Source organism: Monodelphis domestica, chromosome 6, assembly GCF_027887165.1.
Source record: "Monodelphis domestica isolate mMonDom1 chromosome 6, mMonDom1.pri, whole genome shotgun sequence".
NCBI lineage: Eukaryota > Metazoa > Chordata > Mammalia > Didelphimorphia > Didelphidae > Monodelphis > Monodelphis domestica.
The window spans coordinates 128172428-128194730 of NC_077232.1; the positions used below are offsets into that span (position 1 = coordinate 128172428).

At 41.0% G+C, this 22303-nt stretch overlaps 1 long non-coding RNA gene across 1 annotated transcript; it reads right to left on the bottom strand.

Annotated features, from left to right (window-relative positions):
• Positions 1–13762: 13762 nt before the first annotated feature.
• On the bottom strand, positions 13763–19655 carry LOC103102578 (uncharacterized). The gene is made up of 2 exons (XR_469021.2): positions 19413–19655; positions 13763–14604 (listed from the first exon to the last, which is right to left on the bottom strand). It is a non-coding gene; the product is annotated as an uncharacterized LOC103102578 (long non-coding RNA).
• Positions 19656–22303: the final 2648 nt, after the last annotated feature.

Here is a 22303-nt window from a genome sequence, read left to right on the forward strand (position 1 = left end):
GCAGTCTAACAAGAGCTGGTGAGAAGAGGGAGGGGCTTCTACAGGAAGAAGACTTAAGCTTAGCAACTTCCTGATCTCTTTACTTCCTTTGAGCTGGTTTCTGCTGCCAGAGGCTCAAACTCACTCAGCCGTTTTAGAGGGGATCCTCTATTAAGCCATGGCTGATATTTACACATATTTTCCCTTTTTAAAACATGCATCAGTTATATTTTTGGTGAGCACCGTATGTGTGTGGGAAGGATGCCTTCTGCAAGAAAGTTCCTCTAGCTCAAGGGACCTTCATTTTCATCCATGACTTTGGTAGTCCTGCATTTTAATGCCACCAAGAATCTGAATCCTCCAGCAGCTGGTAAGCCTCTTTAAACAGTAATTTCTTGAGTGTGCCAGGAAATGGGGTTCTCATGTCACTGACTCTTTATTCCAGGATGACAGTTTTAATGGGTCAACTTGAGTTGGTCTCCAAGGCAATAGAACATTAATAAGAGGTTGTGGGAAGTGAAGATGGCCAATAGTGCTGTTACAAATTAGAACACATTCTTAGCATGAAGCACAGATAATCTTCATCATAATTGGTTTTTAAGACAAAACATTACTCTAGTCAGCCTTTAGCTTTTTCATTTTTTCTGTTTTGGCAGCATTTGAAATTCTCCTGAGGTTGAACGCAGGACTGACTTAAGTACTTTCCTTAGAAAAATAAGAGGAAAACTTGTCATATTCAAATTCCCTTTTGCCATTTTTTTGCCATTGATTCTGCTCAAAATTTCATTTTGCCTACATTGACTTTACTCTTATAATCATCTCTAGATAGCATCGGGGAAAAAAAAAATCTGAAGATTTAAGACAAGTATCTGAGTTACTGTTAGCTTAATTTTTTTGAATCCTGATCTTCTTTCTTAGAATCAATACTGTGTATTAGTTCCAAAGCTGAAGAGCAGTAAGGGCTAGTCAATGGGGGCTAAATGACTTACCCGGGTCAGAGAGATAGGAAATGTCTGAGACCACATTTGAACCCAGGATCTCCCGTTTCTTGGACTGCTTCTCAATCCACTGAGCCAGCTAACTTTTAGTTTAGTTTATTTACTTAGTTTAGCCACCATGTTAATTTAATTTGTACTCCCTGAAAGGCAAGCCTGCTTTTGAAAAACTAAAACAAGAAATAAAGAATGCAGATTTAGATGGGTACTTTCTAACTTTTGTGGAGTTGAGACTACTGTTCACAGTGAAATTGTGAAGCTCTCACTGTCCTCTCCTTAAAATGTAAAATGTTTTTACTTTGTCTCTCTCTCTATAAATAAACAGAAATACACGCCGTAAACAAACAAGCAAACAAACAAATCCATAAACCCTAAAAAAAAACCCCAAACTCTAAATGAACCCCAAAGAACTGTAAGACCGTAGCGGACCGGGGTCTCGGCTCGAGACCTCCAGGAGCTGAAAAGGGAGATCTTTGCCCCGCCACACCTACCCTTCCGCGTCTCTAACCCCCAGAGTCTTCGGTCTCTCTTCTGCGTGTACGTCCCTTCCCCAACCAGTCTGTCCTCTCTCCCCCAGTGTTCTCCCCTCTCCGGCCGGTCCCTCCAGTGGCCCGCCTCGGCTCTCGAGTTCCTCCTGCCACTGCCCCACTGCCCCTCTCGCTCCCGTCCCCCGCCGCACTGGCCACCTCCCTACCCCCCCCCCCCCCGCCCCCTCTCCACGTCCGCGCCTGCTGCGCTCTCCCACGCGACTTCTCCCCCGTGTGCCGCCACGGCTGCTGCTTCCCGGCCGGCTTCCCCGGCTGGCCGGCTTCTGGTGGCCCTCTGCGGGAAGACGACGGCTGTATCCGCCCGCCTGTGGGCCTCTTTGAAGGGGGGTGTCGAGCTTGAAAAGAGCCAGAGGTGGGGGTGGTGTGCTTAAGCGGGGATAAGGCACCTGTCAGGGGGTTCGGAATTGGAGGCGGAAGACTGAACCGTGGGTTTCGGCCCCATTTCATCATGCTTGTCTGAGTCGCTTGTGTTTCCCCTCACATGCGACCGTGATTCCCGGGACAACTCCACATTTCTGTCTGTCCTCTCCTTCTTTGGTTCCAGCAAGAGTCCCCTTGTGGAGGAGAATGCGATGCTGAGCATCTAAAAGCAACATTCTTCCTTCCCTTGAACTGCTTGTTTCATCACCACAACCATGCTCAAATGGACATTTTACTCACATTGGCCACTATTTTTTGCCTACAGTCTACTTCAGATCCCTTGTACTCTTGTGCATTTTCAGGATGTCCATTCTCTCTATCCCTGAATTGATGCCAAATGAAAACACTCCATGTGCTGGAATTTCTCTTTGAGGTAACAAAATCTGAGGTCATTCTTCTCCAGTGATAATTCATTTAACTAAACCAAAATTAAACCTCACTAGTCTCCCTAATCTGATTTATGCCTTCATCTCACAAAAATCATGAATGTTTTCTACAAATTCTTTTTTCAAAAAATTCTAATTCAATTCACTTTCATTTTGTTTTTCATTATGTTAATCATGAGATGTTCCTTGGAGCTTCATGAGCACCCCTGGTTGGACGGTCTTTGGAGGAAAGCTGTTTGGTGGTGGGATGCAGGTCTAAGGAAATGGTGGTTTGGGTGTTGAAGTTATCCTTAAAGCAGTCAGGCATTGAAGAGCGGACTAAGCACCACCCAGTAGTCATGACATTAGCATATTAGTCACTCCCAGTCACAACAAAGGGTTGTGTTTGGGCTCTTAATTGAGCCACCCTGACAGTCCCCTTTCTGGAGTCACTACTGTTCCAGCCTTAGTATTTAAGAGAGGCTTCTACCCGGGTTCTAAGCGAAGCTGTGGACAGACATCTCTGGTGTGAGTCACTTTGGAAAGTACCCTGACTCCGAGTATTAAACTAGAGGAAGTGGAGACTGTTGACTGGCAACTGAGAGCTAGAAGGTGAATCAGACCAGTGTCGCAGCTCCGTGTCCTGGGCTCTCAGAGGAGGGGCCCGCCCAGCCTTGTGACGTGGTGCAGACGAGCATTGCAGCCTGTCCCAACATGCTCAGGACACTGGCTAGGCTCATGCTTTCTCAAGTGAGGATAGTTGGTGTTCAGATAACGTTTGACAGGTCTCAGCCAATGTTGACCTTCAGCTTTTCCCTGTGGGGCTTTCCACTCACACTACAAGTCCTTTTGGGTCCTGCAGATCAATCTGGGAACAACTCCAACCTACCACAAACTGAAGAGAATTAAGCGACCTCAGTTTAGATTTTTGACAGTCAACGCCCCGCCCAGACTGCCTGTTGTCTAGTCACCTCACACATATCTTCCTCTATCCTAAGCCATTAGAGTTTGGCTGTTATGCAATACAGGGCGCACGGAAGAAGAAGTAATGACTTCCTTGGAGCAACCTGGCTGAATATACTCCGGAGTATTACAGATTCCTGGTTCCAAAGGAAAGGTCCCTCAACTGGGGAATCCTTACAGAAATTTTCATCCCAAGCATCAGGCCATTCTACTGTGCTATGATGAATGAATGAAACCATATCGATATCTATCTCCCACCTTGTCAAAGAAAAGACTTAACATAGCCCTCTGAACAGCGTGGAAGTGCTCATTGGAATGAAGAGAAAATGGAGAACTGGGAAAAGCACACATCTAACTAGCCGGCCTGTGTAAATGGAGGGAAACAGGCAAGCCAGGATTTTGAGAAACTCCTCAGCCAAGAAGCTTTAGAGTGGGCTTGGAGCAGAATGGTATGAATAAAATGACTGGCTTCATTCTTTGTGTGTAAGTTTTTTGTTTTGTTTTGTTTTTCCTGTCCAAAAGAATCATTTTTTGACCAAAAGTACTTGCTAGGGGTCAGACATGGCACTCATTGTTGGGAAAACAAATAGAAGCATGGAGTCCCTGCTGTCAAGGAGGCTCCCTTCTACTGGGGAAGATAACACCTAAAAGGCAGCTTTAGTGGAGGAGGTGGGGAAATGAAGGAGCAGTCCAGGAGACAGCAGTCTGGTGGGAACGTTGAGGTGCTTCTACAGGAAGAAGACCTAAGCTTAGCAAATTCCATTGTCTCTGGCCACTTTGAGATGGTTTCTGCTGCCAGAAGCACCTGAGACACTGACTCATTCAGCCATTCCCTCTAGGCTGAGTTAGACCTTTTTTTTTCTTTTAAATATGCATCTGTTATGTTATTGGTGAGCCTCCAGTGTGTGGGGCAAGGGTGCTTCCTGGAAGAAAGTGACTGTGACTCAAGGAGCTCCGAAGGGACCTTCATTTTCACTCATTTACACAGAGCAAACCTGACTCTGGAAATCCCTCCTCTGAATGCCACCAAGATTCTCCATCGTCCAACAGCTGGTAAGGCTCTGTGAACTGGTGTGCCAGCAAATGTGGCGGTGGGTGGTTTTGGGGGCAAGTTGAGGTCGTGACTGAGGCAGCACACAATTCATCAGAGGTGGTGGTGGTTGCTGTTGGTGGAGATGGCTGAGGTTACTGCTCTCAAGTGGAGCAAGTTCTCAGCTGGATACACAGAGCATGATATCAGAGCTGGGTTGTAGGAAGGACGTGACTCTCATCATCCCTTGGCTTTGTAACTCTTTCTGTTTCGTAGACATCTGAAATTCATCTGAGGATGAACATGGGATTGGCTTCAATACTCTGGTTAGGAAACCTAAGAGGAAAACTTATTGTCCTCTAAGTCTTCCCCCAATTCCTCATCATCCGGCATCATTTCTTTCCCTTACTGGATTTGATTGTCCTGAATCTCTGTGGGTGACTCAGAAAAGAACAATCTAGAGATTTCCGACAAGGTGTTGGACTCCGTAGGAGACCGGTTCATTCTTTGTTAAACGTGAATGGAAAATCCAGTACCGCAGTAGATGAGGATTATATTTTAATGTTAGCAGTAGTCTTTTGATAACCATGTTTATAATTCTTTGATAGTTGGCATCAGTCATGATTTTAATTGGCCTTTTGTGAATATTTCAGTATAAAAGAATTAAGTTTGAATTAAGTAAGATTAGTGCATTAAGATATGTTTAATCATTTTTAGCCTAGACATTAATGTCAGCCTCACCCTTCCGATTTGCTTTTTCATGCACCATCAGCAATAATTATGGTCTTGAACTTGTGACCACCTAGTATACCACTGTAGGCCTGACTTAGGGTTCGAAGCCTGGCACCACCCAACACCTCCACTCTTGCCATGTGCATCACTAGCCCAGGCTTCCCCACTTCCATCTTTTCTATCAAGTGTCTTCTAAGTCATCACCAAATGACTTCTACCAATAAGAAGTATTTCCTAGTTGCTCTAACCAAAACATTGTGTGCCTGTGCCTCGAGTTTTTGGGTTGGTATAATATTGTCCTGGACTATTTTTTTATACTGGTATGCAAACTGTCTAATTTTGGGGGGATAAAAGAGGTCCTTTTGCAATAGTTGGGGTCTTTTGGTCTTAGAATTCCAGCTTTATTATGAAAGGGGCCCTCTTACAATAAACCTATTTCTTTTTGGCTTGGAGACTCAGTTCCTCAGTTTGCATTAATGTGGTTAGAAATTGAGTAACACAGCTAATGCTGATTTTGAGGAATTATGCCAAGCAAAAAGGGATGAAGATTTAAATTGGGCTTTCATGGAATTAAAATTCTAATGTGTAATTTGAAGTTTTGACAGGACCACATTCCTCTCGCTGAAAACGCAGAATGTTTTCCATTCTACACATGGTTCATTAATCATGAGATGTTCCTTGGAGCTTCATGAGCACCCCTGGTTGGACGGTCTTTGGAGGAAAGCTGTTTGGTGGTGGGATGCAGGTCTAAGGAAATGGTGGTTTGGGTGTTGAAGTTATCCTTAAAGCAGTCAGGCATTGAAGAGTGGATTAAGCACCACCCAGTAGTCATGACATTAGCATATTAGTCACTCCCAGTCACAACAAAAGGTTGTGTTTGGGCTCTTATTGAGGCACCCTGACAGTCCCCTTTCTGGAGTCACCACTGTTCCAGCCTTAGTATTTAAGAGAGGCTTCTACCCGGGTTCTAAGCGAAGCTGTGGACAGACATCTCTGGTTTGAGTCACTTTGGAAAATACCCTGACTCAGAGTATTAAACTAGAGGAAGTGGAGACTGTTGACTGGCAACTGAGAGCTAGAAAGTGAGTATAGACAGTGTCCCAGCTCCCTGCCCTGGGCTCTCAGAGGAGGGGGGCAGCCCAGACTTCAGACCTGGTGGGGACCAGTCTCTCAGGCTCTCCCACCATGCTTTTATACTTGGATACTGTTAATTTTAGGGTTGATGTATGTGTTTTGGAAAGTCAAGAATGATTCTGAAATGTAAATGTAAAGGTGATTTAGTGTTGAAAATCGTTTATATTTAATGAGATTCCAGAATAGTTTTATTCTGTTTTGGTAGCAAGAGAGCTGTCTGTTCTTACTGAGATTGAAAAATGAGTAATGATTAGATATTTGAATATTTGAACCTGCCTAAAATGTTTGCTCCAGCCTAGTTGATCTAATATTTGATGGCTGTTTAATGAAATTGAGTGTTTGATGAAGTGTATGAATGTATAAGAACTTAATTCCAGATTTAGAAGAATATGTAATATTTAGAAGATTGTGTATAATCTAAATTTTTGGATTTACAAATTAAAATGTGGAAATGTTGGACTGAAAGAGATATTTAACTTCTATTAGATTTTTCTTAACTGGTATTTATTTCAAGGTTTGAATGTGTATACATGGGGTTTGAAGGATAAAAAACTAATTTTTAATCATGCTTATTTGAGTCAGTGAAATTTGGGTCTGTATGAACGAGGTAAGGATTCCATATTACAAAAAGTTTTTTTAGCAGCACAGCCTCAGGGAGATCGCATTTTATTGCATTCTTATCCAGTCATCCTCTTCCAAGACGTTTAAAATGAATGAAATGGTTTTTAATAGATTTCTGTTTAAGTGTATCATGGTTTTCATCTTAGTATATTAAAATCGACTAATTTCTTTCCTAATCTGGAATATAGATAGCCTGCCTACTTGTCCAAAAAGGCTTGCTTTAAAAAACAGGTAAAAAAGCAGTCATTCAATAACTCATAGTAACAAAAACTTAGTAAAGAGATGATGAAGCATTAAGAATTTTTGCAATATAAAAATTCTCACAAGTTCTGAGCAATGACTCCCATTGAGATGTGTCTCCAGGACGGGCAGGTAAAGACTTCAGAGAGGGCTGCTGCGAGTGTGTGTTTGTGTGTGTGCATGCGTGGGTAAGAGGTCTCTGGGCTCAGGGCATATGGCTAAATGGCTGGGGTTAGAACTCCAATCATACTGAAGTGAGTTCAAACATCCAGAATTCAATTATTGGAACCGTGATTTATTAATAAAAGAACAAATAAAGAATCTACCAGCTGGGACAGCCTTCCCTAGTGGAAGGTGTGTCAAGTTAATATTAGGAAACAGTTTATATAGGGTTACAAGATACAGAGTTATTTCCTTTCACATATAGGTTCTTATCTGACAATAAAACAAACCTTTACACAATCCTCAGATTTATTGGGGGTTGTTATTTAAGACTTTACTTTCACATCCATTAGCCCTATTTAGCCTTCTGTTATCTTGCTTCCATCTCTTTGATAGTCCTGAAATTCCTTTGTCTTCCTGCCCTTTCTAATTTTCACCCCCAAGCTAAGTAGAGACTGGTCTGCTGTCTGCATAAACAGCTGGACTTCTTGGAGGAGGGAAGCCAGGTCTGTTCCCTAAAAAATGCTGTCAGGGTTTTTTTTTTTTAATTCTGTTTCATTTACTTCAATTTTTCTATTTCGTCCTTTTTTGACTTCTTTAATATTGGGGCAGCTTTTTCTAGGTGGGAGCCTGTGAAGGAGCCCTGAATCCCCATCCCCTTTCAGGGGTGTTTTTGAGTGAGGACTCAGAGTATGCATTTCCCATAGCCCGGGAGGGAGTGGGTCAGAAATTTGTGGAAGCGAATGGTGACTTCTCTGGGGGAGCCCATGGTTCTGGTGTTTGAGATCACAGACAAATTTTAAGCGGCTTTTGGAACCACCTGCTCTATTCTGGTAAGTTGGTTCTGTTTTACTCCAGAGTTCTGTTAAATAATGAAAACCTAAATCAAGCCAGGAGTCCTGAGGATAAATTGCTCGCACACCCTTTCCTTACACATAGGAAGGAGAAGGAAGTGCTTATAATTGCTCCACACTGATACTTAGGGAGTTAAATAGCAACAGAGTACATAAGTATGACCTCAAAAAGTTGACAACCCCTGAGTGATAAAACTGAAAGATGGGCATAGTTTAATTCTATACTTCAGAGGTTTTAGGGAGATGTTCAAGCAAATAAATTTGCCAGCTTTATCTGACCAAACAGATTGTTTGAAGCTATGGAACCTTAACACAAACTTTCTAGGTCCAAAATAGTAAAAATGGGTTATTTAATATATAATTGATGAGTTACCTCACACAAACTTTGGGAATATAACTTGAGAGACCCTCAGATGTTAGTTGATATTTTGATTCAATACTGACCTGTATAAAGATATATGTTGCAAACAGTAGCCACGGAGCAGGCAGGATTTTAAAAATGGCTTATGTGTGAAAAACTCTTGCTCACAATTTTATGACTATTATGTGAATTGCTGCTAATATGACCTACAATTTTATAAAGGATGGGAACTATGCTAAAGATACAGTGTATCATTAATATAATCCTTTCAATCAGGATTCTTTGGAGTTATTGATTAGCACTTGCAGGGATACCAAATAGAATGTTTATTTTTATGATGGTAAAAGCAATTTAGAGAAGGTGACAGTTATGTTTTTTTTTAAATACAGAAGGAAGAGGGACTTTGATCTGGAGTTCACAAAGTTTGAATATGCAGATTTGTAAAGAGAGAGGGAGGAGAGAGAAAGGGAAAGGTGAAAGAGAACAGATAGATGTTCTGCTCTTATAATTGGATCCTTTACCTCAGGATAATTTCTAAAATTAATATATGTGGTGTGGGAAAATCACAAATGATTCTGGAATTTCTCTGGAAAGTTACCCTGAAGAGATTCCTATATGGCCTTGTCTTAGGTCTTCAGATGGCCTAAGCCCTGATTTATATTTATTGTAGAGCTACTCAATTCAGCACGCCTGTTCCTTACTTCAGGTTTTGTGACTAAGAGTGATATGTTAGTTATTGCCAAAATATGTAAGAATAACTGAGTGATCAACCTTTGTTTGAGGGTATGGAAATTTGTTTCTGGGCTGCTGATAGGCAGAATTTCTCTGAGCTGTAATGGGTAAGACTTGTCTTTCAAGGAAGGAGAAGATTCCTGTGATCCAATGGTGAGGAAGTACTCGAAAGACAGAGAAAGCCCTATGATATTTAGAAAGGCAATCCAGGACTCAACTTGGACTGAACCTTTTCTGACCATCAAGGCTGCTAATTCTTGAGTGTCACACTGGCATGAGCCAGTGGCAGCTTTGGTCTATACATGAAGCCACTCACTCTGTGTCCCTTGGGAAGTAAAGAAATGTTTTCCCTTTCTGCCTTCGCTTTTGTGACAAATTCCCATAATTAGCACATAATGCAAATTGTAAAATTAAAATGTCCTTTTCCCCAGGTTAATAATGAAAAATTATCAAGTTGTTAGGGAACATACTTTGAGAACTAGGTAGAGTTATTAATAAATGGCTTGTATGGGCAGCCTTGATTTACTATGATTAAAGTTTGGATCTTGAGCTTGGAAATATAACTCAAATTTCTAGATTTCCTTCAGGATCTGGGGTAAAGAAATTCATCTTTGAAATGTTGTTACTCAGATGGTTATAGCTGCTATATAAATGTGGGCTTTGTAAAAGAATATTTAACAGAAACATCACATCAACTCTGCAAACAACTTAGGAATCAAATTTCCTAAAGGGATCAATTCCTGTCAGAGGATGATTTCTGGAGATGACATCTGTTGGCTAAGATAACCAAATGTTAATGTTTCATAACAATTTCTATTATACTAATTCTCTCTGTTTATATCTGTTGCTCTAGTTTTTGCCCCAGTCCTGGTTTCTATACTTCTGCCTTAGGGACTGACTCTCCCACTCATGAGCTGTCTGTTAGTCAAGGGTAAGACTCATCCTTCAGGTCTCTAAGCCTTCAGGACCTGTGGACACACCCCTGGAGACCCTGTGCCCACAGTCCCTTCCTCCTCCTCTCAGGGATTCTAGAAGCTCTAGAAGACTGAAACCATCACCCCTGTTCCCTTAGATATTTGGAGAAGAAGGGGGACAGCATAGGCCATGGTACCCCCCATAGTGTGGAAGTTTTTCAGGCAAACTATAGGCAGGAAAATTCTAATTACTAAAGATAAGCTACAAATGGTGAGAATTTACCATGTCAGGAAAAAGCTGTTGGGATCTCAATTTGTGGTATTTTGATTTTGGAATTCAGGAATAACTGTCTGATGACTGATTCAAGATTTCAAGAGAGATGGAACTAAGAGACATTCAGAGGATTGGGACTCATTACAGGTAAATGCCCTCATAACAGGTTGAATCTCAACTAGAATTGCATCCTTCTGACTGATAAGTCCACAGGATGGATTCCTGAGTGGAATGTATTGCATGAGCTATTGCTTGAGGCCAGAATATGAAGTCAGACTGTGTGTCCTCTTAAAGTTTAAACAATGAGGGTAGACATAATTTTTTCCTGTTTTTTTCCTTTTATGCCAAAGTCCCATAATCAGCACAGAATGCAAACTGTAAAATGAAGGTTTCCATTTCCCCAGATAACCAACCAGGCCAATAGTTGAAGCTAAGTAGGGTTTTATTAATCAAGGTATTATAGGAAATTAACTGATTGAAGTTTGAATCTTGAGCTTAGAAATATGGTCCAGAGTCCCTCTATTTCCTCCAGAATCTGGGATAGAGAAACCTATCTGGATGTTACTTAAATTTTTGTAACAGCTGAACTAATGTGTGCTTTGCCAAAGATTAGCAAGAACACCTCAAGAATTTCTACAAACAACTTGGAACACAGGAAATTTCATAAGAAGACATATCCCTGGACTGTCAGAAGATAATCTCTGAGAGGGGGCTTATTGGCTGTGGGGATAAGTTACCTAAGTATAACGAAGTCTAATGTTTAATCAATGTTGTCAATTGCTATTATACTATTTTCTTCCGTTTCTATCAAGGACATTGCACAAAGCCTCAGGAAGACTAACTGGGCATCAGCACATAGGTGGACAGTAGCTGGCTGTCATGGTTTGGTGGGGGCTGATGGGAGCTGGTAGGAAGTGGTGGCAGCAGCTCAATCTCTCCTTGCTCTGCACCCTTGGGACTTCGTTAATATGATTCCTTGCTTACATATCCTGTTTTTGCAGAAGTTATTCAAAGAAAAGTTGAGAATTTGGAGAGAATAGTTACTAAATAACCAGGTAATAAGAGAGAATAAAACATGGTCCTAGGAATATTGGGATTCTTAGACCCTGGAAGTTAAGGCTTAGACCTCAAGACAGTCAGGAGAAATTTATGATAAATGGTAGGAATCCAATTAGAAAACAGGAAAAAGGACAGGGATTGAGAACACCTCTATGAATTTTAAGGTAGAGGTTGTAAGAGAATGTTAACACTGAAATGACCAATGCTAGGAATGCTAATGGTTGGGAAGATAAATGGCTCAATGAAATTGTAAAGATCTATGGCCCCCTACCTAGGCCAAAGATGGGACCTGAGATTATAAGACCTATATATTTACTGAATAGATTAATTTGGCTACACTGACCAAAGGGTCAGAGCCCTGTAGTTTATAAGCTGACCAAAAGACACAAATGAAGGAGAATATATTTTCATAGAGTAGCTCTGCAGCCTCTTGGCTGCCAAGGGAGAAGCAGACAACATGGCACTTTATTAGTACTGTAAACAAATAGAAATGCAATTCTTGTCTTGGAGAATAAATGTACTAGAAGAGAAAGCATTCCACATGACTTTTCAAAAATTGAAGGACTAAGAACTGTGGGAGTAGAAATATAGAAGAAAAACAACTGCTTAATCACATGGGTTGATGGGGATATGATTGATGATATAGACTAAATGATCACCCTAGTGCAATTATTATCAATAATACAGAAATGAGTCTTGTTTAATGACACATGTAAAACCCAGTGGAATTGCGTGTCGGCTACAGGAGGGGGGGGGGTTGAGAAAGAACATGAATCTTGTAACCATAGAAAAAATATTCTAAATTAATTAATTAAATAAAATTAAATATATTAAAAAATATATTATTTTTTATTAATATAAATATATTAAAAAAGAATTAAAAAGTACCTTAAAAAATAACTTTTTGCAAGACCATGGATAATTAATAAATGTTTTAATTCATTCATTCAAAAAAGATTGAAGGACTCAAATTTGTAGTTAAGGTAGTAGTGGGTTATGGGTAACATTTAGGAGAAGTGTGTGTGTAAAATGTAATGCTACTGGTTGCTGCATACAAAAAGATGATAATGGGAGGTGGTAAAGGAGATTGGCAAAGGTATTCATAAAACAGCTTATGTGCCAGTTCAAAAGTAATCTTGGATTGATGGAGAATGGCTATTCTTGAATCAATGGAAGTTGGTGGGAACAACTTGGTTTCTTAATGATTTGTGCATTAGGTAGTCTTCTAATCATATACTTGCCTCATGGGGATTGTTAGAAATACTACTGAAAACCTATAGGTGGTTGTTATGAAGGGAAGTTTCAGTTATGAAGGGATGTTTCAGTAATATTGTGAGAACAACATCCTAAAAAGAAAAGAGGAGGGGTTGTGTGGAGGAGAAGAATTAATTTGTTTTTCTCAGGGTGGACATCCATCTTAGACCCGATCAGGGAATGAAAGACTGTTTCTGGGTTACAGAAGAAGACTTCAAGGACATTTCCTTATTGCCACAGTTCCAGTGAGTTATCTCAAGGAAGAAAACCATTAGGCTCTCCTACTTATTTCCTCTGACTTTAGGAACCAGAGGAGTCCCTCTTGAGGACATGGCTATTTCTCCATAACCGTTAGCCTCCCTGATGGACACTCATGATAAGCTTATGCTATGTAACTTCTTATTTTCTAATTGGGTAGGTTTTCACCCCTAGATTGTAAGTTTGGCCCCAAGACATAGGGTATGGGGCAACAGGGCTGGGGGTCTTGCATCAGGAATCTATAAAATGCTTGTATTTGCACTCGTGCTTTGGGCATTGCCATTAGGGCAATGACCCTCTTTCTCATGAGAAAGAATAAAAATCGCTTCTTATACTATCTTCTACTTATACTTTGACTCCAGGTTTATAATTTCAATTTGGGTGGGTGGTCACTTTATTTCATCCCACTTACCTTAGATTGTCCTTGGATCCCTGGTGAAACCCATATAAAGTCAGGCCCAATGATCCTCTGGGTTCCTTGGAAATAGCCACTTCCATGTTTTAGCACTCACAAAATCTATTGTATGACTCAGTATAAGAAATAAGCAAACATGTCTTTGGCAGCCAGAATAAATAACATGCCTTTTATATATATATATATGTCCATATTTGGGGTTAGGATTTCATCAATGCAAGACACTTGTGATGTGGAACCTCCTCCACCCCTGCAATGCAGTAGAGAAACTCCATGAGCTTGTCTTCTATAGGATGAAGACTTAGCACAGCAACTTTCTAGTCTCTTGGAAGCTGGTTTCTGCTGCCAGAACTATCCAAGGCACAAACTCCCTCAGTCATCTTAAAGTGAATCCTCTATTAAGCCAAAGCTGATATTTATCTTTTTTTTTATCTTCATACAGAAATGAATCATTTTTCCATTTTTAATGTTCCATTTTTAATGAGTATTAGAGCGCGTGCATGCGTGCTGTGTTGTGGACTTTGATTTTCATGTCCCAAGGTCTTTAATCAGGTCAAGGGAGGCAATGCTCTTCTGGCTGACCACCACAAAAAGCCACCCAGCTCTCAAACTCTGGGAACATTGTCTCCAGGAAAACCCCCAAGAATGGAATATCTGTGGAACTAAAGAATCTGGAGTCTTTAGATGAGAATAGGAAAGGAAGAACAACTGATTATCCTATATGAAGGATAGGGTAAGAGGATGCGAGTCATAGGCTAGATTCCTCCTCGAGCAGGATCTAGCCACAATGAGAGAAATTAAGAAGACACCAAGGGTATGACTTAGGATTTTGATTATATCTACAAATCCTATCTGGGGTGATCAATGGGTATTTGAAGGTTATTTGTTCAATCTAGGACTAACCTACGAATCCTATGGAGGGTGATCCAGTTTTCTGGTCATAGTGATTCTGCCATGGACTATCATAAGGAAAAATGACCATCACAAGGAAGGAGGGTGATGTTTCCCAGAGGACTTGTGAGTGGAACCTTGATTACCAATGGTAGAAGGGAGACTAAGGCTCATGTATTGCGAATTGGCTTCTGGGGGCATTCTGGATCAGCAGAGATCAGCAGAGACAGGGAGCCAGAAGAAAGACACTTCACTTTAGCAACATCAATTGAGAAAGCTTCCCCATTTCCCACAGTCTATCATGTCCTTCAAGTCTTGGGGGTCTAAGGTGGACCTCAGTGACCTTTGTCTTCTTTTGTAGAAGTCTCTATTACAATAGACAGGTTCTCACAGGGTTTCATTCCTGGAAAAGAAAACATGAGAAATCTATCAATAAATTCTCAAATATAAACTGATGGAATCATCAGTTATATGCTCATAAGTATAAATAGGACCAATTAAGCTGTTAGCCACAGTAATCTTTCAGTAATTTGGACTGATTGAATGTTTTAAGGAACTTAAAAATGGTTTGATATTTGTGCTTAGAATAATAGTTAAAAAAAAAAACACAACCTTGTTCAATACTAATAAAGATTCTAACTGTGTCCTTTTATGGAACTTAAAACAACATTTTTAAAAATACCTTCTTGGGCATATATCAGATCCCCATTGCCAGATGACAATTTTTGTTTCAAAACCATTCTATTTAATTAATTAATTAATTAGTATTTATATTTTAAAGTATTTTTCCATGTTCATATGATTCATTTTCTTTCCTTCCCCTTTTCTCTCCCCTCTCCCAGAGCCAACAAGCAATTCTACTGGGTTATACAAATGTTATCACTTGATATCTATTTCTATATTATTCATTTTTGCAATAGAGCAATCTTTTAAAACCAAAACCCCAAATCATTAACCCCTATAAACAAGTGATGGGTGATAATTCATATATTTTTCTTCTGCATTTCTATTCTCACAGTTCTTTCTCTTGATGTGGATAGCATTCTTTCTCCTAAGTCCCTAGGGAAAGTCCTAGATAATTGTATTGCTACTAGTAGTAAAGTCCATTACAAAACCATTTTAAAGGTAAATTCTCAAAATTAAAAATTAAATTACAAAATTCAAGTGTTAAATTCAAGCTTTTCACTTTCCTTTATGGAAGAGAATGAGATGCTAATTCATATATATATATATATATATATACCTGAATTGATCCCAAATTAAACACTCCATTCAAGGGGTGGAATTTCTCTTTGAGGTAAACAAGATCTGAGGTCATTCTTCTCTAGTGAAACTTCATTTAACTGAATCAAAATGAAACCTTACTAGGATCCCTAAACAGATATACCTTGGACTCACAAAAATCATGAATGTTTTCTATTAATTTTTTCAAACATTTCTAATTAACTTTTATTTTACTTTTCTCCAATTACATGTAACAATTTCCCATGTTTTTCAAATAATAATTGAGTCTGGAATTCTCTCCCTTCTCATCCCTCCACCTCCCACCCATTTTGAGATGATAGACAATCTTTTATTGATTTCACATGTGCAATCACATTTTCCCATATTAATCACTTTGTGGAAGGAATCTAAAATTTTTAAAAATTGAGGAAAAAAAGGAAAAAGGTTTGCTTTGATCTGGATTTCAACATTTCACAGTTGTTTTTCTCTGGAACCACATGACATTGTTAAGTTATGAGTCCTTTTGGATAGTTTTTAGATCATTGTCTAGCTGGGGAAAACTGTTATTCACAGTTTCCAGTCATTTCCTGTATTTTACAAAACTTCATAAGTTTCAGTTTCATGTTTTAGGTTCAAACAGTATTTTTTAAAATAATATTTTATTTGATCATTTCCAAGCATTATTCATTAGAGACAAAGATCATTTTCTTTTCCTCCCCCCCCAGCCTTTTGTTTTTCTGTTTTTGATTTGAACCCATTGCCATGTTGTTAGTATTTGCATTAGAATGTTTCAAACAGTATTTTTGTTACACATCCTTATCCTGGTCTGTAAAAAGTTTGATCAAAAGTCTAAAAGTGGAGTCCCAGGAAGGAAGTGGAGACTGATGGCTGGGAGCTCAGAGCTAGAAGGTGAGTACAGACCAGTGTCCCTGCTCCCTGCCCTGGGCTCTCAGAGGAGTGGTTCAGCCCAGCTTTCAGACGCGGTGCAGAACAGTTTTTCAGTCTCTCCCACCATGCTCAGGATAACCAGATAATGGTTGTCCAGTCTCAGCCAATGTTTAGCCTCAGCATTTCTCTTTGGTGCTTTCCCATAACACTACAAGTTCTTTTTGTAGACAGTCTGGGAACGACTCCAACCTACCTCAAAGTGAAGAGGATAAAGGAACCTCAGTTTATATTGATGACAAAATCCTGCCTAGACCTTCTGTCATTTAGTCATTTTACTAATCTATGAAGTACAATACTAAGAGCATATTATGTGCTACCAGGAATTTATTACCAGGCATGTAAAAGAAAGAAGAAACAATATCTTTAGTGAGAGTAACGTGATGCGGTTGCCTCCATTGTTAAACATCTCTGCTTGACAAAGGATTGGTCCGTGGATTGGAGAATGGTTAAGGAAATTATATGAAAAATAAAATAAGGGCATATTACTGGGCGGTTCCAAATGAACAAATCAATATGGATAATCATGTCTCCAGCCTTGTAAAGGAAAAGGAATATACAATTGCTAACTGAGAAACTTGAAAATGCTCATTGGAATAAAAAAATACAATAATAAATAATATATTTAAATATAAAAGGAGATAATGACAATATCATAAAAATAAATATTACTATATAAAGAAATACCAAAAAAAAGTGTATAAACTGACTACAATCATGTAAATGGAAGGAAAGAATCTTGGAGGATTGTAAGAAATTTTAAAGAAGAGGATTTAGATTGGATTTCTGGACCCGACCTTTGCTTTGAACTTTCTTATTCTATTTTATCAGAAGCATTTAACAGGAAAAGGCTGTGTACAGCTAAATTTTTACTTTGTCCTCAATCTTTCTATTGGACATCTGGCACTAAATTATCAATAAAATGCTTAATTTTATTTATTGAGTATGAGTTTTTTCATTCTGTAAAATAATTTTTAAATTATTTTTTTGAAAAGTATTTACTAAGTACCAGACATTACACTAAGGTTTGGGAATCCTAAGAGAAGCATGGAGTCCCTACTGTCAAGCAGGTTCCCTTCTACTGGGGAAGATAACAGCTAAAAGGCATCTTTAGTGGAGGAGGTGGGGAAATGAAGGAGCAGTCCAGGAGACAGCAGTCTGGTGGCAAAGGAAGACATGGATGGCAATGAGTTGGGGTGAGGACTCTGCTTAAACAGAGTCTTTAGGGCGCTCCGAGGGGGAGGAGATCAGTTTTGTGAGGCAAGGTGGGGAGTCCAGAGGAGTGTCTCCCACTTTCACCCTTGTTGCCTCTTGTACCCTTAGATTGTCCTTGGAATCCCGGTGAAATCCATATAAAGCCAGCCCCCATGACATCCTGAAGTCACTGGATACTCTGGGTCCTTGGCAAATGGCCACTTCCATGTTTTAACACTCACAAAATGCATGGCATAACATGGCATAAGAAATCAGCTAGCCTGTTTTGAGTAGCCTGAATAAATCACATGCCTTTTATAAATGGGCTTGAGGTCTCCTCAGTGCCAGGAAATCTTTGTGTAGGACCTCCCTCCAACCCTGTTTAGAACCTCCCTCCACCCCTGTGTAGAACCTCCCTCCACCTCTCTGAAGTGGAGAAGAGAGTCCCATGAGCCTGTAGCAGTCTAACAAGAGCTGGTGAGAAGAGTGAGGGGCTTCTACAGGAAGAAGACTTAAGTTTAGCAACTTCCTCATCTCTTTGCTTACTTTGAGCTGGTTTCTGCTGCCAGAGGCTCAAACTCACTCAGCCGTTTTAGAGTGGATCCTCTATTAAGCCACGGCTGATATTTACACATATTTTCCCTTTTTAAAACATGCATCAGTTATATTTTTGGTGAGCACCCTATGTGTGTGGGAAGGATGCCTTCTGGAAGAAAGTTCCTCTAGCTCAAGGGACCTTCATTTTCATCCATGACTTTGGTAGTCCTGCATTTTAATGCCACCAAGAATCTGAATCCTCCAGCAGCTGGTAAGCCTCTTTAAACAGTAATTTCTTGAGTGTGCCAGGAAATGTGGTTCTCATGTCACTGACTCTTTATTCCAGGATGACAGTTTTAATGGGTCAACTTGAGTTGGTCTCCAAGGCAAAAGAAAATTAATACGAGGTTGTGGGAAGTGAAGATGGCCAATATTGCTGTTACAAATTAGAACACATTCTTAGCATGAAGCACAGATATCTTTTATCATAATTGGTTTTTAAGACAAAACATTACTCTAGTCAGCCTTTAGCTTTTTCATTTTTTCTGTTTTGGCAGCATTTGAAATTCTCCTGAGGTTGAACGCAGGACTGACTTAAGTACTTTCCTTAGAAAAATAAGAGGAAAACTTGTCATATTCAAATTCCCTTTTGCCATTTTTTTGCCATTGATTCTGCTCAAAATTTCATTTTGCCTACATTGACTTTACTCTTATAATCATCTCTAGATAGCATCGGGGAAAAAAAAAATCTGAAGATTTAAGACAAGTATCTGAGTTACTGTTAGCTTAATTTTTTTTTTGAATCCTGATCTTCTTTCTTAGAATCAATACTGTGTATTAGTTCCAAAGCTGAAGAGCAGTAAGGGCTAGTCAATGGGGGCTAAATGACTTACCCGGGTCAGAGAGATAGGAAATGTCTGAGACCACATTTAAACCCAGGATCTCCCGTTTCTTGGACTGCTTCTCAATCCACTGAGCCAACTAACATTTAGTTTAGTTTATTTACTTAGTTTAGCCACCATGTTAATTTAATTTGTACTCCCTGAAAGGCAAACCTGCTTTTGAAAAACTAAAACAAGAAATAAAGAATGCAGATTTAGATGGGTACTTTCTAGCTCTGTGGAGTTGAGACTACTGTTCATAGTGAAATTGTGAAGCTCTCACTATCCTCTCCTTAAAATGTAAAATGTTTTTACTTTGTCTCTCTCTCTATAAATAAACAGAAATACACGCCGTAAACAAACAAGCAAACAAAAAAATTAATAAACCCTAAAAAAACCCCAAACTCTAAATGAACGCCAAAGAACTGACCTGCGGAAAGACCGTAGCGGACCGGTGTCTCGGCTTGAGACCTCCAGGAGCTGAAAAGGGAGATCTTTGCCCCGCCACACCTACCCTTCCGCGTCTCTAACCCCCAGAGTCTTGCGTCTCTCTTCTGCATGTACGTCTCTTCCCCAGCCAGTCTGTCCTCTCTCGTCTCTTCCCCAGCCAGTCTGTCCTCTCTCCCCCAGTGTTCTCCCCTCTCCGGCCGGTCCCTCCAGTGGCCCGCCTCGGCTCTCGAGTTCCTCCTGCCACTGCCCCACTGCCCCTCTCGCTCCCGTCCCCCGCCGCACTGGGCACCTCCCTACCCCCCCCCCCCCCGCCCCCTCTCCACGTCCGCGCCTGCTGCGCTCTCCCCCGTGACTTCTCCCCCGTGTGCCGCCACGGCTGCTGCTTCCCGGCCGGCTTCCCCGGCTGGCCGGCTTCTGGTGGCCCTCTGCGGGAAGACGACGGCTGTATCCGCCCGCCTGTGGGCCTCTTTGAAGGGGGTTGTCGAGCTTGAAAGAGCCAGAGGTGGCTCCGCTTAAGCGGGGACAAGGCACCTGTCAGGGGGTTCGGAATTGGAGGCGGAAGACTGAACCGTGGGTTTCGGCCCCATTTCATCATGCTTGTCTGAGTCGCTTGTGTTTCCCCTCACATGCGACCGTGATTCCCGGGACAACTCCACATTTCTGTCTGTCCTCTCCTTCTTTGGTTCCAGCAAGAGTCCCCTTGTGGAGGAGAATGCGATGCTGAGCATCTAAAAGCAACATTCTTCCTTCCCTTGAACTGCTCGTTTCATCACCACAACCATGCTCAAATGGACATTTTACTCACATTGGCCACTATTTTTTGCTTACAGTCTTCTTCAGATCCCTTGAACTCCTGTGCATTTTCAGGATGTCCATTCTCTCTATCCCTGAATTGATGCCAAATGAAAACACTCCATGTGCTGGAATTTCTCTTTGAGGTAACAAAATCTGAGGTCATTCTTCTCCAGTGATAATTCATTTAACTAAACCAAAATTAAACCTCACTAGTCTCCCTAATCTGATTTATGCCTTCATCTCACAAAAATCATGAATGTTTTCTACAAATTCTTTTTTCAAAAAATTCTAATTCAATTCACTTTCATTTTGTTTTTCATTTTGTTAATCATGAGATGTTCCTTGGAGCTTCATGAGCACCCCTGGTTGGACGGTCTTTGGAGGAAAGCTGTTTGGTGGTGGGATGCAGGTCTAAGGAAATGGTGGTTTGGGTGTTGAAGTTATCCTTAAAGCAGTCAGGCATTGAAGAGCGGACTAAGCACCAGCCAGTAGTCATGACATTAGCATATTAGTCACTCCCAGTCACAACAAAGGGTTGTGTTTGGGCTCTTAATTGAGCCACCCTAACAGGCCTTGTAATTGAGCCACCCTGACAGGCCTTGTAATTGAGCCACCCTGACAGGCCTCTTGATTGAGTCACCCTGAAAGGCCTTGTAATTGAGCCACTCTGAGAGTCCCCTTTCTGGAGTCACTACTGTTCCAGCCTTAGTATTTAAGAGAGGCTTCTTCCTGGGTTCTATGGGAAGCTGTGGACAGACATCTCTGGTGTGAGTCACTTTGGAAAGTACCCTGACTCAGAGTATTAAACTCGAGGAAGTGGAGACTGTTGACTGGCAACTGAGAGCTAGAAGGTGAATCAGACCAGTGTCGCAGCTCCGTGTCCTGGGCTCTCAGAGGAGGGGGCGGCCCAGCCTTGTGACGTGGTGCAGACGAGCATTGCAGCCTGTCCCAACATGCTCAGGACACTGGCTAGCCTCATGCTTTCTCAAGTGAGGATAGTTGGTGTTCAGATAACGTTTGACAGGTCTCAGCCAATGTTGACCTTCAGCTTTTCCCTGTGGGGCTTTCCACTCACACTACAAGTCCTTTTGGGTCCTGCAGGGCAATCTGGGAACAACTCCAACCTACCACAAACTGAAGAGAATTAAGCGACCTCAGTTTAGATTTTTGACAGTCAACGCCCCGCCCAGACTGCCTGTTGTCTAGTCACCTCACACATATCTTCCTCTATCCTAAGCCATTAGAGTTTGGCTGTTATGCAATACACGGCGCAGGGAAGAAGAAGTAATGACTTCCTTGGAGCAACATGGCTGAATATACTCCGGAGTATTACAGATTCCTGGTTCCAAAGGAAAGGTCCCTCAACTGGGGAATCCTTACAGAAATTTTCATCCCAAGCATCAGGCCATTCTACTGTGCTATGATGAATGAATGAAACCATATCGATATCTATCTCCCACCTTGTCAAAGAAAAGACTTAACATAGCCCTCTGAACAGCGTGGAAGTGCTCATTGGAATGAAGAGAAAATGGAGAACTGGGAAAAGCACACATCTAACTAGCCGGCCTGTGTAAATGGAGGGAAACAGGCAAGCCAGGATTTTGAGAAACTCCTCAGCCAAGAAGCTTTAGAGTGGGCTTGGAGCAGAATGGTATGAATAAAATGACTGGCTTCATTCTTTGTGTGTAAGTTTTTTTTTTCCTGTCCAAAAGAATCATTTTTTGACCAAAAGTACTTGCTAGGGGTCAGACATGGCACTCATTGTTGGGAAAACAAATAGAAGCATGGAGTCCCTACTGTCAAGGAGGCTCCCTTCTACTGGGGAAGATAACACCTAAAAGGCAGCTTTAGTGGAGGAGGTGGGGAAATGAAGGAGCAGTCCAGGAGACAGCAGTCTGGTGGGAACGTTGAGGTGCTTCTACAGGAAGAAGACCTAAGCTTAGCAAATTCCAGTGTCTCTGGCCAGTTTGAGATGGTTTCTGCTGCCAGAAGCACCTGAGACACTGACTCATTCAGCCATTCCCTCTAGGCTGAGTTAGACCTTTTTTTTTCTTTTAAATATGCATCCGTTATGTT